We start from the raw sequence: 9,194 nt of genomic DNA, 5'->3' as shown, positions 1-9,194 counted from the left end.
AAGGCTTATGGCAAGACCAGAAAATTCTCCTCCTAGAAAATGCAAGCCCATATAGCACCTGAGATCATGTAATGATCTGGTAGTGAGCCCTACATGCAGGCACACAGAGAAAAAAGGGCCAGGGAAGGGTGCTTGGCAGGAATACTTGCTCTCTGCACATCAGCGAGTAACTGGGCTCAGCAGCAGCTCCAGTTCCTCTGACAGTCCCATCTTTGTCACACTTCCCTCATTTTATGGCTACTCACGTGAAGAAGTGTGCCTTGCTAATGCCCTTCAAGAAAGAGGAAAACAATTCCAGGTTTCTATGCAAGAGCCAGGCTTCAGAGAAAACTCTTAAATGTTTTGATGGAGCAGTGCCTCTTACCAGCGATACCACCAGGATAAAGGTTTCTGATGGTTAATAAATACAGCAGCAGCCTTACCACTATCACCCCTGCTACAGAAATGGAAATTTGGAGGCCTGAAACTGTTAATGTTTCTCTTGATACCACGAAGAACTGAAGAGAGGAGCCCTAACAGCAACACACAGGGTTTTCCTGCAGCAGCTTCTCTGGCACTTAGAGACACCAAGGCTACTGGCATGACCTTTAACTCTGCCCTGCCACAGGCAACAGGAGGCAAAACAGCAGAGAAAGAAACTCCCTCTTTTCCCTCCGAACAAAGCTTTGCTGCAAGAGGGATGATCTGTCCTGGAGTGAGAGAGCAGCTCTGAGAGGAGCCAGCCTGTGCCTGCTGTCTGAGCCCATGGCAGGAGTGAGAGGCAGCAGCAGCAGCACACATGGCACAGGGCGCTCTGTGCTTCCCCACCCTGCTGCTGCTGCAGGGCACCAGGGAGATTTTCCTGGGAGCTCCCACCAGCACAGGCTGCCTGGGGAAAGTTCTGGCAGCCCCTGGCACGGGGGACTCTCCTCTTTCCCTCCTCTCTCCTTCCCTGACATTCTCCTGGAGTTTCTGAACTCACCCATCCTCCTTCCTCAGAGGAAGGCACACAAGGGCTGCATTGTGCGCTGGGAGATAAGGGAAATGGTGAATCATGAAAAACAGTAATTAATGCTGAAATGCCATATGTGGTGGTGTTTTTAAATACGTCGCTTAAGATTTGTGTTTTCTATAGATATTTTTTTTTCCAATAAAAGTCTAGGCTTTCTCTTAAAGCTAAAATAAAAAGCAAACTCTGAAACAGCAGCAAAAACCACAAGCTTTATAATCATTCTCGGTAATGCAATTTTGAGTTCCACAAAAATTTACTTATCCTGGCAAACTCCTAAACTGTGGAGTAATTACCACTGGCATAAGGGATATCTGCACTGATTTTAATGTGAGCAAAATGGCTTCTGCAGTGTTCTAAGAGGAAAAGTAGATATATTGTGGAAGAAGCTTTACATAATAACCTTTTTGTAAAGCTTGGATGGCAAGATGATTCTGTAAGACACTGAAGTCACATGTCATTAATCAGAAATGACAGTCTTTATTCACGTATATTTGACTGAAACTGCATAATTTTAGCCTCCAATAGCCCTGAATAAATGACCTTAAGTATAGCACTTTTTCAAATTGACAGTGATTGATGATGGACCAAAAAATTATGAACACTTTAGAAGTAAACATGAAAAATAGACAATCCCCTTAGTATCACACAGATTTCTTGTTTGCACTTTTCCAATTCTTTCACTCATTTTTATCTCTATAACCTTGCTCATCATGCTTTAATCATTTTTATACTGCTGCATTTGTTACATTTTGCCTGCAGTGCCCCCACACTAAACCCTGAGCTCGCTGAAAGATTCATTCAGATAAATGGAATTGATTTCATATTTTCCCATTCATGAAAAGAGTCTTTAAAGTTAGAAACTCTTTATGCAGAATGAAACTAAAGAAACTGATTACTTCTAGGCAGCATTTATCTACATCTCTTGACAAAACTACCGAGCACTTATTCACGTGAGCAGCATTCCTTACACGAGAGGTTAACCAGCCTCAGCAGAGCTGCTGCAGCAGCCCTTTAGCTTCCAACTCCCTTTTACAAACAAAAACCACCTGACTGACCATGGGATAAATAATGTAAACAATGTTCCCTAAGTAATTAAAACTCCACCCTATTGATCCTTTTACAAACCACTTTATGCTCAGACTAATTGATGAAACAGTGAAGAGAAACCAGAACCTAATTAAATTCGTTGTGCATAAACTAGTCCAATCTGCAGCAGCATCCACTGCTGGAATTAATTAGTGACCCCACCTCAGACCCAGCACCGGCTGATATTCCCTGCATGGAGAGGACTCAGGGCTGAGCCTGGAATTAAGCACAGTTTTTATACCTTCCCCAGAGGGTCTGCTTGTATGGGACCCCTAGTTCATGGGCTGCCACCTGCACTGGGGACAGCGTGAACAGGAGCACTGGGGCAGAGGGGGCTCACCACTCGCTGATAGCACTGGTCTGTGTCTCTGTGCCCCACCAGGATGGGGCCAGCTGGGAGATGGGAGAAGGGCAAGTCACTCAGCAAGACACGGCTTCTGATTTCAGATGGGCTCTAGCTGGTTTAGTCTACAAAACAGATTTCAAGAGGAAAGCTGGCGGCTTGCAAAATATCAAAACATTTGGATGCATCTCGTAATTCACCTCCTTACAAGAAGCTTTAACATCTAAAGATTAAATTAGGAATAGGTGTGGCCCCATATTTTTTCCCTCAGATCAAGTATTGGCCAAGTAGGAGTGTCACCCAGAAGGGACCATAGCCCTGCTGTCTGTCACTGGGGCTGGTGGTTGGGCTGATCCATCACAGGGGTTTGATCTCCCTCACAGTCCACATGGCTGAGTGTGTGGCAGTGGTTTGTCGTCCTGGCAACTGAAACACGGCTCTAGATGCTGCTTTTATCTGGTGCTGTACAACAACACAAATCCCTTCTGCCAGGCTTAAATGAAAATTTTGGGGGTTTTGGTCAGTTTTCTGGGGGGTTTTTAAGTAAAAAAATTCTTGGTTTTACTAAGAGCTAGCAGCTGTTGTGAAGGTAAAGGTGAACTTTAAAACTTTCAGTTGGTATTAATTCACCGTATTCCAAAGCTTTGAACTGATTCCGGGAGATTAAAATTCTGCAACATTTTATTAAGAGCACACTCATGCACGTGCTGCTAGACTGTATAAAACGAAAGGCTTTTATTAGCACTTTTGCCTAGCATGAGAGTGACTTTCATATTGGATTAATACAGCTAATATTGCCACTGCATTATCACTTTGTGAAAATTTGCTAATGAGATTTGAAATTGCTTAATGAAAATATCCCAGTTCTTCCAAACACCTACCCTGCCGACCACCTGCTGGAAGCTGGACTGCAGGGCCACTGCAGGAGTGGGGAGCGAGCACCTGATGCCAGGGGAGGCCAACTTTGATTTTCTCACGCTCTGCAGCATGTAATAACATTGCACATCAGGATCCCCTGAGCTCACCACGTCGGCCTCGCTCAGGGCTCCATGCAGTGTGACAGAAGGTGACACGCTGGAATCCAAAGCAGGGAGCTCTGAGGAGCCTCCTGCCTCATTAAAGCACTCATGCAACAAGGCTGGGTGTGCTGTGATCAAAATTCCTGGTCTTCTGAGTCCTGCCCTCACACCTCTCTCCAAACTGGGGTGGCCAGACCACGCTGCCACCATGTGCCCCCAGCAGCCAGGGCCACCAGAGTTAGTGGGGACATGCCCTGCCAACAGGTCCTGTATTTCAAAATAAAAATCAAAACAAACAGAAAAACAACCCAGAACCAACAGCAGCAAAAGTTGTTCCCTGCTGTTTTCTTGGAACAGTTTCCACTTTGGGGTCTGTTTTCAGTTTTAAGCTTGGCTCGTCCCACTTTGCTTTTCCTTGCCCAGAGAAGCATAACAATGGCTTGGGCACTTGCAGAAGGAGCTGCACTTCTGCATTTGCAAGAGGGAAGATCTTGGAGACATTCATCAGTGCTCAGGAGCTCTTTGGGACTAAGAAGCCATCCATACAAATATACAGCCCAGGTCCACAGATTTGCAACAGTTCCATTAAAAAGGAGCACTTCTCACTTCTTACAATAATTACTGAAGGCTCTCTGACTCCTCTGCTAAGCAATAAAGCTCTGTTTTTTCCCTCTCATTTCCAGCTGTCACAGTTTTCTACCGGGCCATGAAGACAATGAGAAGGAGAGCTGGAAAAGTCTTGGTCATAATTCTGCAATCCCTGGCACATTTCTCAGCTGTGGAATTACACAACAAAGGAATCTGTCCTGGGGTGTTGCTTTTCTCCTGCCATGTGTCGTGGCTGGTATCACTGCATCCAGTGCCCAGTGAAACAAAAGGAGCCCTCACTGTAGGAGGCATTTGGGCTGCTGGTAGCAGAGTGAAGAGCTCTGTGCAGGCAGCAGTGCTGTGCTCCAGGAGGTGCTGGATGCCAGTGTTTATCTGGCAGGAATCTGGAGCACCTGAATTTCTCCTTTGGTTTCTGAGTCTTTTATTTTTTTATTGATTGATTTATTGATCTATTACTAGCTTTTCATCCAAGTGAAAAGCTTACAGGAAAGAGCCACTATGCAGTTTAAAAACAGATTAGTGAGCAGATGTTCATCTAATCCAAGAACCCACCAGGAATTTTTGTTTATTATTGGATTACATTTAGGCCACAAGAAAGATAAAGCTGCTACTAGAGTGTGCAAGCATAATGCATATCAGAGCCATCCTGCTCCAGGTTTTAATGGAGTAACCCTAATTTTGGACACATAACCACAATAATAATAGGAAACCCTAGGTCAAGTAGTTCTACTTTCAAACTCAGCTCCTTGTGCCACTCAGATTCTCACTAGCAGAGATTCTCCAACACCCCAGAAACATCTGATGTCTGGCTGACAGCCATTAGGACTTGTTTCCAAGATTATAGTCCAGACCATTTTAGATTCACTCTTTGGTTTCTTTTCACACCTCCACAGGTTGGTATGATTTCACAGCACATGTTGGAAAAATATACACCTTGATTTTAGCACTCTGCCAAAGGCAGGTGGTTAATTGGTTATGTCATTAAGTGGCCAATCCCCAGCACAAAAGGCACAAACAAAGTTACATGAATCAATGTTAATGAAATACTAAAACAAGGACTCCCAAACAGTCTACATGTATTGATCAGATATGGAAAACCACAGAACCAAGCAAAACCCCAGCCCCCTGAGCCAACTTCCAGCACGGCAATTGAGGGACTCAGAGCTCCTTATCCTCATTTACACAAAGGTTTCTGAGGCATCACTCTGGCAACAGAAAAATACCTCAAAGGGGATATAAATATTCAATCCTTAAGGTCCACTTACATTGCTGGAGGGGTATAAAATGGCCTTAGGGTAAAAGAGAATTCAGATAATAGATTTTAGGGGCAGAAGGGATCCCTGTGATTACTTAGCCTGACCATAGAGTTTTACTCAATAATTCAAGTTGATGCCTTCTGGTAGCAGGAGAGCATCTCAGTACCACAGGTACTTCCTGCCCAGTGAGCCATGAGGAGATTTTGCAATGAATATGCCAAGGCTGCACAGTGCAGTGCTCTCGTGGCCTCCAGACATCCCATTTGTGAGAGCTGAGTCCCTTCTGTTTGGCTAGAGCCCACCAGGCTGGGGGTGTCCAGGCTGATAGTGCCATTTTGGCTGGGGTACAACATCAGGACAGACATGCAGGGAAAGTTTATAAGAGGAATTCTTTCCTCAATAGTTAAGGCAACTGACTTCCCACGTCTGCAGAAGTCTCTGAAAGCAGAGGCTGTAGTGACATAAATCCCATTGTTCTGCTGCTGCTGGTGGTCATGGTCATTGGTGCTGAGAATACAGGGCTGAGACACAGCTCCAGCAAACAGTGGGAAGACCAGCACCAAGGTGGATGCAGTAGTTCTACTCTGAAATACAAGAGGACGCAGTCCCTGGCACTGGGGCTCATCTCCCACCCTTCAGGGTAGAGAAGTTCTCATGCACAGTGCTGGATCAAGCTCTTTATGCTCTAGATGAACTGATTTTTAAAAAATTGGGTTCAACATGCAGGCTCTTGCTAAAAAAGCAGATGCTGCAAGTGAGCTGAACAATCTCGGGTAATTAAATTGTAATAAAAAAATTGCTTCATTCATTAACTATGGTAATTGACCAAAAAGCAATAGGACACCTGCTATTTTCATTATAACTGCCCTGATATAATTCAGGGTGCAATCTCCATGTGGAACAGGTCATTTAAGTTTAACATGTCTTCAGATTATTGTATGAAGCAGCTCATAAATATGCTCACTTTTTATTTCCAATCACTACTTTCAACAGAGTTTGACCAAAGCTGAATCATTAGCCCAGGATTTATAACAAGCAGCACTTCATCAGATTTCTAAGAGTCTTCTCATGTCCTTTTGCCCATTTCTCTAGGGCCTATCCAGCATGAAATGTGGTCTCTGTATATATTTCAAAGGTCAGTGGGTGTTGCCTCATATTGTGCTTATTTGTTATTTAAATGTGATAATGTATTGCCTTATTGCTGATTCTATTTATTATTTCCAATACATCAATAGATGGAAGTGTCTCCCCTGAAGAGTGCTGTCTGACAAACAGATGCACTGGAGATGCAAAAGAACACATTTATTTTTCCAGTACAGGGCTTTTTTGTTTGTTTGTTTTTACATCCTGCAAAAGAAGGATTTATTGTCTAACTGTATGGATGTCAATGCTGAGCCAATTCTGCAGCCCAGATCAGACAGGGTCCTTACTGCAGTAATATATTTACCCAAATAACAAGCATTGTGGCAACTGGTTGCAAGGATCCAACCAAGCACATTTCTCAGAGTTTTAATTTAAGTAGTAATGGAGTATGAATAAATAACAAGAGCAGAAAATAAGATGGATTCATATAAGGCAATAATTTCAGTGAGTTTTTTACTGTAAAAATTTCCCCAGAGTTCCTGAGTCGTATCTTGAGAATTTTAGCTAAGCTGCTTCTTGGCCGAGTTTTGTAAGGGCTCTGCTTATTTTCAATTTCAGCTGTACAACTTGTACAGCACATTGAATGATTTAACCAAGCAGATTTAAAGTTCAGTAGACAGTGTTCTTTGTTAGATTTTAGTCACATACCAAATTCAATAGACTCTGCTGCAGGCGTACGTCAAAATGCCAGGAAGGCATGAGACATTGTTGAGTATGTTGGAGTTTATTGTTTAGAAAAAATTAAACTTGGTCTCTCATTCAATCTTTTGAATTAAATAGTCATACTCTAAACCTCAAGGGACAAAGGAAAAGAGAGAATAAAGGCAGTTGTTCTGTAAAACACAACAGATATTTCTTTATATCTGGACAGAAGAAGTCAGTATATGTCATCTTCCCCAAATATAAATACAAGTATTTTGGGTAAATGTGTTCCAAGCTATGAATTACCATCACTACTACAAGCTATCACCTGCATAAGATCATGAACAAACAAACAGCTTTCCTGCATAAATAGAGCTTTGTTTGTTTCTGCATAAGAACTGCTATCACATTCTCTGCTGGTGAGTTTTGGAAAACAAGTCTAAGCTCTCAGAGAAAAACTGAACAGCCATATGTGATAGCTAGCTAGAAACCAAGTCATTTTTCTGTTCCCTGTCTGCAAATTTGTCCTTAAATATGAGCACTGAACAGACTGCATGCTAAATCCCAGGCATGAGCATTAAATTGCTTAAGCCCAGAGAACTGCCAGGATGCTGCCAAGCCTCTCGTTTCAAGGAATCCACTCAAAGGCCACTATTAATAGTCTGACCACAAACCAACCACTGGATTCAGAGTGGGAACACTTGAAAAGGGCTCCCAGTGTGGGCAACCACACCAGAGAGCCCCAGCAGCCTTTAACTCCGTCACCCCTGCCATGCTGGAAGGATGTTCCCTCTGCAGGGGTCACGCTGGGAAGAGGTTGCTGCCAGCACAGTTATGGCTTTGCTTTCTAGGCCATCAAAGCAAGATTTTAATTTCAGACCATCCATGGGGTATGGGCCTTCCCACTCCCTGCCATATTTGCCCAGACAGTAATGCATGTCACCAACCAACATTAAAAATAACGATGGTTCTGGCTGCTCCCTGCCTTTGAGTGTGTGATCATCAAAATAACAACAGAAACAATAAATCTCATTTATCCCAGTTAATGCTAAATTGTGTGACAGAAGTGCTTAATTCCTGCAAATGTAATGAGAATGAGAAGTGGTACAAGTTCTAAGCCATTGAATTACAATCTTTAAACTGTAATCCTGTTTTCTTCCTTGCAGACTAATTCACAGTAACTTGCAGCAAATCAATCAGTAACTCTTTAGATTTGGCTTCTTAATATTCATATTCTCAATTATCTATTTAACACGGGTAGAGATAGCTCATTATTTCTCTTACAAAACATTTTCAAATGCAAAATGAAGTTTTACAAGCTTATAACTAAAACATGCCCTATTTTCTTGTGCTCCAAACTGCCCAGTGAGTAAAGTCATCTGATTAGTGCTGATCAAACAGCAGCCATGGACTTACAGGCAGGAGCCTCCATCTGCTCCCTCTGAGAGTTCCTAGGCCTGTGGGGCAGAGCAGCTCAATGCTGAGTGTACACATCTTTAGTAGTACTCAAACAATAAAATAAGGAAATACTTCTAATGTATCTGCAGTTTGAGAAAGAAGGAAAATTATCAGTTACTGCTCAGCGTTTGGCAGTCAGGCCTAGGGCTTAGAAAAGACTGGCTTAACCAATACAGTAAATTTTCCCACTTACTTGCCTTCCCACTCTTGTGAATTTTGCCTCTAGAGTTTGTTCATGAAAATAAGCTTTACCTTCCCTATTCTGAAACTTTCCAAAGCCAGAGTAACCTTTACAGTGGTTTTAAAATTCCCTTTAAAAACTCCATTTAACATAAGACATAAAAATAGGGGTGGCAAAGGTTTACCCAGCCTGGTCTCCGGTGTCCAAGATGAGCTGCTCTAGGATGAGGGTGAGCACAAGATGCACACAACATCCTGCTTTCCCAGACTGCCTTCCAGTCTCAAACCCATTTCATCAGAGGGCTGCCCAAACCAGAAATGATGTCTGTGTTGAAGAAACCTGAAGGGGTTTTCCTTGATGATTTTGACCAGCCCTGATGCAGCACATATCACAGTTGAGACAACCACAATATACAGAGTATCAGCATACCATATCAGAAAGCTTCAACCCATACAGAGCAACACCT

The sequence above is a fragment of the Fringilla coelebs genome (assembly GCF_963513975.1).
Source record: "Fringilla coelebs genome assembly, chromosome: 14".
In the NCBI taxonomy this organism is placed as follows: Eukaryota; Metazoa; Chordata; class Aves; order Passeriformes; family Fringillidae; genus Fringilla; species Fringilla coelebs.
Note: the sequence above shows the minus strand (reverse complement) of the source record.